This window comes from Ruditapes philippinarum, unplaced genomic scaffold, assembly GCF_026571515.1.
Source record: "Ruditapes philippinarum isolate M1 unplaced genomic scaffold, ASM2657151v2 ctg4645_1_1_1_1, whole genome shotgun sequence".
Lineage (NCBI taxonomy): Eukaryota > Metazoa > Mollusca > Bivalvia > Venerida > Veneridae > Ruditapes > Ruditapes philippinarum.
In genome coordinates, this window is record NW_026865140.1 from 16,006 (window position 1) to 23,250 (window position 7,245).

The 7,245-nt window shown below is 30.7% G+C and overlaps 1 long non-coding RNA gene across 1 annotated transcript; it reads right to left on the bottom strand.

Moving 5' to 3' along the window:
* Positions 1-304: 304 nt before the first annotated feature.
* On the bottom strand, positions 305-7,010 carry LOC132727973 (uncharacterized). Its single transcript, XR_009625421.1, has 2 exons — positions 2,862-7,010; positions 305-2,790 (listed from the first exon to the last, which is right to left on the bottom strand). It is a non-coding gene; the product is annotated as an uncharacterized LOC132727973 (long non-coding RNA).
* Between the last annotated feature and the right edge of the window lie 235 nt (positions 7,011-7,245).

Sequence of the window (7,245 nt, forward strand, 5' to 3'; positions counted from 1 at the left end):
TTACCACGGTCAAAACGCCATTGTGAGGACCATGTTAGTCTTAACTCCGGAAAAACGCCATTGTGAGGACAATGTCAGGCTTACCTCGGGAAAAACGCCATTGTGAGGACAATGTCAGTCTTAACTCGGGAAAAACGTCATTGTGAGGACAATGTCAGTCTTAACTCGGGAAAAACGCCATTGTGAGGACAATGTTGATCTTCACAATCGTATCCATATTATGACTACTATGCTGGTCAAAGTCATGTCCTCATTGTTAGGACAATGTCAATCTTACCATTAAGATAATAAGAAACAACACACAAAGGATTGTCATTTTATTGACAAAAGTAAAGGTATATTAACACAGTGAAAAGAGGCTTATTTGAGTAGAAATGATAGCTTGCTTTTTTAAAATTTATATCTGAATTATATTAAAACTGATACAGTGAAAAACACCTTAAACGTTAGTGCAGGATCAAAAATCAAAAACAAAAGGAACAATTTTAGAGGCTGGTAAAATGATGGTTAAGTTTTTATTCTTAAATGAAATAATAAAAAGAGTTGCAGTTTTTGTAAGGAAGAAGTAATCAAATAATAATTCTAAAAAGAGGTTTACTCCCATATATACATGTATATAAACATTAAAAGATAAACAAGAGGGCCATGATGGCCCTGAAGTCGCTCACCTGTATATACATGTAGGCCCTCGGGGCGGGGCAGGTTTAAACCCCCAGGCTTTTATTTGAATAAACTTGGTAGACACCCATAGAAGATGTTTCATGCTAAACATCTAAGGTCTAGCTCGTTGGGTTTTTTAAAAGAAGATTTTTTCAAGTTTTTTCTTTACACACATAGTTAAAAACAATGACTCACCTGGGGCAGGGCCAGTTTTGACCCCAGGGCTTTTATTTGAACAATCTTTGTAGACACTTACTAGAAAATGTTTCATGCTTAATATCTAAACTCTAGCTATTTGGGTTTTTTCAAAAAAGATTTTTTAAGTTTTTGCTATACACATAAAAGGAAAATCAATAACCCCCGGGGCGGGGCCAATTTTGACCCCAGACCTCTTATTTGAACAAACTTGGTAGACATCCATTAGAAGATATTTCATGCTAAATATCTTAGCTCTAGCTCTTTGGGTTCTTTAAAAGAAGATTTTTAAGTTTTTACTATATGCATTTAGGGAAAATCAATGACCCCCTGGGGCGGGGCCAATTTTGACCCCAGGGCTTTTATTTGAACACACTTGGTAGACACTCATTAGAAGATGTTTCATGCTAAATATCTTAGCTCTAGCTCTTTAGGTTCTAAAAAAGAAGAATTTTTAAGTTTTTACTATATGCATATAGGGAAAATCAATGACCCCCTGGGGCGGGGCCAATTTTGACCCCAGGGCTTTTATTTGAACAAACTTGGTAGTCACTCACTAGAAGATGTTTCATGCCAAAAATCTAAGCTCCCACTTTGGGTTTTTTAGAAGAAGATATTTAAAGTTTTTTCTTTTGGTTGCCATGGCAACCAGAGTTCTGCATGGAATTAAATTCTTTGAACAATTTTCAAAGGTGACCACCAAAGGAACATTCCTGTGAAGTTTGGATGAAATTGGCTTAGTGGTTTATGAGGAGATGTAATTTATAGTAAAAGTTTACGGACGCCGGACGGACGGACGAAAAGCGATCACAAAATATCTGGATTTTCTCAAGAAATCTTCAGCTGTGCTGCTTTAAAGCTACAAAATTCATCAATTTATTAGATGCAAATATCAGTTGTTGGCACATTTCAAAGAATTTACTAAACAAATTCTTAAAGTTTACAAATATCTGGATTTTCTCAAGAAAAAAAGACAATACCTTATACAATGTGAAAACAATTTACTTCCATGTGTGCAAGAAAAATATGCATTTTCGAAGTTTCACTGCATCTGGGAAAGAAAGGCATTAATATCTATACATTAACAAAGACCCGTGTGTACTCCATTGACATCTACAATAATTAAAGCAAATACTACAATGTCCTGCTATATAAAAGCTTTTAACAACTATGAACAAATTTATATTGGCAGATGTAAAATAATATTTAAGCATTCAGCGACCATTTTCTTATACAATAAAAAGGTTCTTATTACTATTGACTTGTAGCCAGGATGATTCTGAACAGCCTTTATATAGCTGAACAATCTATATATACCTGAAAAATCTATATTTAGTTTAACAATCTATATATAGCTGAACAATCTATATATAGCTGAACAATCTAAATATAGGTTAACAATCTATTTATAGCTGAACAATCTTTATTTAGCTGAACAATCTATATTTAGCTTAACAATCTATATATAGCTGAACAATCTATATATAGCTGAACAATCTATATATAGTTGAAAGATCTATATATAGCTTTGGTATTTAATCATCAATGTTGTATTTATTCTCCAGAAAAAAAATTACTTTGGCCAAGTGTAAGTACTGTTCTGTATTTTTGTAAATAACTATATATTTTACGAGTTGTGCTTATGAATCATTCTTAGTCAAGATATGTCTTTCAAAATAATTTATGTTGAACTTTTCTTTAAAGAAAAAAGAGAGAAAAATTCTTCACATTATGATCTACAACTATCAAGCCAAACCCACACTGTCTCTCTAAAAGGACAGCATTACAGCTAATTTTAGGAAGACCACAAATGCCTGTCTGTGCTTTCTCATAAGGAAAACTCCATTGTCCCTGTTGCAATCTGAATTCAAAGTAGGGACGGCCAAAAACTTCAAAGTCAGAATCATAAGACTCACAAGGCAATGGAAGTCCAACCTTTCACATTAAGTTACATAATATTTTAAAGGGACTCCACTGAGACTTTTTTCACAGGATGGGACTCCAACCTTTCACATTAAGTTACATAATATTTTAAAGGGACTCCACTGAGATTTTTTTCCAGAATAATAATTCTTATTGTGAAAAATGACCCAAAATTGAAATTGTTGTGCATTTTAAGATTATAACACAAAAATGTGATTTTTAATTGTTTCTGAGAATATTTCACAATCATAATTAGCATATCTTTCTTTATCACATACCCGTGCCGATTTTGTGACTCCGTAAATATGGTATTGCACGGCCGTGCATATATTTTGACGTGACGTCATTAGCGTTATACAAACATAGTGTAAAGACGTGCTAAATGTTAGCGTTATACTATAGGCGCGTCAAAAAACAATGACTCTATTTCACTTTAAACGGTCTTTAATCTTTATTTTGGGTATGTGATAAATAGAATATTAAATTCGTGTAAGTTCATTACTGAATTTATTGCACTCGTTGAATAAAATAATATTATGCTCGCCAGAGGCTCGCATAATATAATTTTATTCAACTCGTGCAATAAATTCAGTATTGAACTTACACTCATTCAATATCCTCTATTTTTTAAAGGCCTCAACTGATTTATTTAAAAAATTATAACTTTTTGTTTTTAGGCTATTGGACCTTAGTGGAGTTCCTTTAAAACAAGAAAATATTATGCATCCAACCCTTACCCTGTTGTTTTTTTTTTTCGGTGTACCGGAATCGCCCTTCTGAATTCGAAACAGTTAATTGTAAATTTCAAGGATTTATCAAAATAACAAAAACTCTGTAGCCTCCAGTGCCTAGCCTGGTCAGACAGTACAGAAGGTCAGGCCGGCCTGGTTATGTACAGGTATTTAAACCAAGTCATCGCTGCTTAAAATTCAAAAGGTCAATGCCTGAAAAAAGCTGAACACATTTACAGATTGTTCTCAGGTATAATGTGACTGACATCCTATTTTTGCTAAGCATATTTACAGCGAGCTAATATTTGTTATGCTTGAATAATTATGTTACAGTTAAGTATGTTAAAAAATCATGCATTGTTACATAAAATCTCTGTTTAACAAATTGACCCATTAACATATCATAACAAACGAAATAAACATGTTATCTTCAAAAGGTTATAAAACTAAATGCTCATTAGAAGTTATTATTATAATGTATATACCTACTTATGTCAATGTACATAATTATTATAAATCCAATATCTATAATATGCAAATCATATTATCCAATCCAATAAATATGCAAATCATGTTGTCCAATCCAATAAATATGCAAATCATATTATCCAATCCAATAAATATGCAAATCATGTTGTCCAATCCTATATTTATACAAATCATGTTGTCCAATCCAATAACTATAGTATGCAAATCATGTTGACCAATCCAATAGCTATAGTATGCAAATCAAGTTGACCAATACAATAACTATAACATGCAAATCAAAGTGACCAATACAACATGTACAATAACAAAAATATGCAATTTATATGGTCCAATCAAATACCTATAATATGCAAATCACATTATCCAATCCAATGATTATAGTATTTTCAAATCTAATACCTATAATATGCAAATCATGTTGTCCAAGCTAATACTTATAATATGTAAATCATTTTTTCAAATCAGATACATGTAGTTATATGCAAATCATTTTGTCCAATCAAAAGACTATATATGAAAATCATATTTTTCAATTGCATATTTTTTTTACAAAATATTTTTCAATTTGATAATTTTATACTACATAATTTCATGAAAATCATACTGTCCAATATTCTAATCATACATAAATCACATTGTCTAATCAAATAGTCTAGTCTACTAAATTTTTTACAAGGACTGGCAGTAAGAAGTTTTGAAGAATCAATGTCAACATTGATTTTTTTTAAACTGACAAAATTTACTTTTTTAAGAAATTCAATTCTCTAGCATGTTAAAAAATAAAAATAAATAAAAAACAATGGCAATCTTCCTATTCTGACTATATATTCATATTTTCTAAATCTAGAGGGTATTTTCTTCTCTATGCTACCCCCACCCCCCAATCATATTTTTAACCTTTAATGACATCACAAACATCTGGTGATGTCATTTTCAAAATGATGTAAAGATCTGTTTTCTATTGCCAGCAGTCATATTATGATAAAAATAGTTGCACCCAATACAAACCAATGGAAGACTTCATTCTTCAAAAGAATTTAAAAAAAACAAAACAATTTGACAACACTTGAATTAGCCTTTAAATTTGCAAAACAAAAATGTCTCCCAGGGTGTCCGTTTGAACTTTAAAATGACTTTTTGACCTTTCAAATTTCCAAAAGACCTGATAAGACCTCAGGATTTTTAACTGGAGGCTCAAATTTTGTTGAAATCATAGGGATTTGGCCTTGTAGATGGTAAAAGTGACCATTACTGGTCAAAATGACCCTCAGGATTTCATGGCTAGTGAACACCCTGTACCCTATACACACTGACAGATAGCACATGTTATTCATATATTAACAAAACTCCAGGCTACCATTATTTTGAAAACTTTACTTATTTACATAGACCTATTATTATATAATTATGTCACAAGAAGACAAAAACAAGAACACCATATGCAGTGCTAACATTCATCTGTTAAAAAAGCGGCATTATTTCATTAAATTTGCTTTCACATTTGTGCAACTTGTGTAAAAATTGCACCTAAGGAACAATTCCAAGTTTCATGTCGAAAACTTTGAAATTATTTGAATAATGAGCTACATTAAATATTTTGCAAAATGAAAATATCATAATAGCTTAACTTTTTCTTCGAAACAGATTAGCTAAAAAACCAACATACATGTACATTACCATAGCTTTTAGAATTATTTTCGTATTCACTGCAGTAACAAATGAATACAGTGGTATGATACTTAAAAAATAAATTTGGCAATTTGCAGAAGTGAATCAACAGAAAAAGGTTACACTGCGAAACAAAAAGGGTCTACATTTTGTAGTATTAATCTATTCTCAATGCAGATATAATGAATCTGATTAAATCAATAAATTCTCTGTTAAGTCATTTAAAGCTAATACATTGTATATTAACACCAATAATGTTTCTACACAGCTTTCAATTAAGTGATATAAATAAGGCAAGAAAATACACTTTAAATGACCACGAAATTAGAAATTGGCCGACTTTCTTACACAATTTGTGAAAATTTCAACAAAACAATGATTATTTTTTTACAAACACTAAAAACTTTATGATTTATCCATTGTGGAAAAAATGCACAATTAAAAACAACGGCTTTTGATGATTTCATTACAAAATAGAGTTGGTTATGATTATGTGCAAGTTATATGGACCCATTATGTAACCATTATGTGCAAGTTATATGACATATATTGTGTCAGTGTATAGTGGTCATTATGTGCTGGTAATATGACCCATTATGTGCAAATTATATAACTCATTACATGCAAGTTATATAACCCATTACATGCAAGTTATATAGTCAATTATGTGCAAGTTATATGACCCATTATGTTCAAGTTATATGGCTCAATATAATTCTGCATGTTTGTCGAGATTTCATTGGACAATTGTGACATCTATACTATTATCTATATAACCAGTTGTTTTCAAAGTTATGTATGATCACTCTGCTTGCAAAGGAATTAGTTACAAATGCTTAATACAAGGGAGACAACTTGAATTGTGACAATAATATATCAAGCTAAAGTTGTGTCCCTTGTTCGTTGTGTTAAATTTTGTTTGCTGCTAGGTTATGGCAATCTGGTCATTTAAAAATTTAGCACTATGTGACCTAAAGTTTTACTTCCAGAAAAAAGTAAATGAATAGTTCTCTATATTAATGCCTTTTAGGGTAAATGCAGAATGCAAATTTAGTTGATGAACTCATACATTGCATATACAATATACTTAAAAATCCATGTTAGTCACTAACAATAAGTAATAAAACTAAGACCTTTGTAATGACATGAAAAAGTTACTCTTCTTCAAAATCTTAGTTTAATAGTAATTACTACTATTTCATTAAATGCTCTAAAATAGAACCAGAAAACTAAGAAATCAAGTCAACTTAACAATGTTAAAGAAAGAATTAAGTTGACAATTCAACTTGATATTAGCACAGAAAGAAATAATTACAACAAATTGAAGCATACAAAAATTAGTTCAACAAATAAAAAATATTAAAACAAATTTTTATTAAATATTAAGACTATAGACATTATGAGTTAGTGTCCGTTTATACTTCTGGAGCTAATAAAAGAACAAATTGCTACTGTAACAATACAAAAATAGTGTCACTTGTTATAGATTAACATAGTTATAAACATAACAAGCTATGATAATATGCTACTGACTGTACAACATTCTAACATGGCCGCCTTAATATCATTATTTAACAAT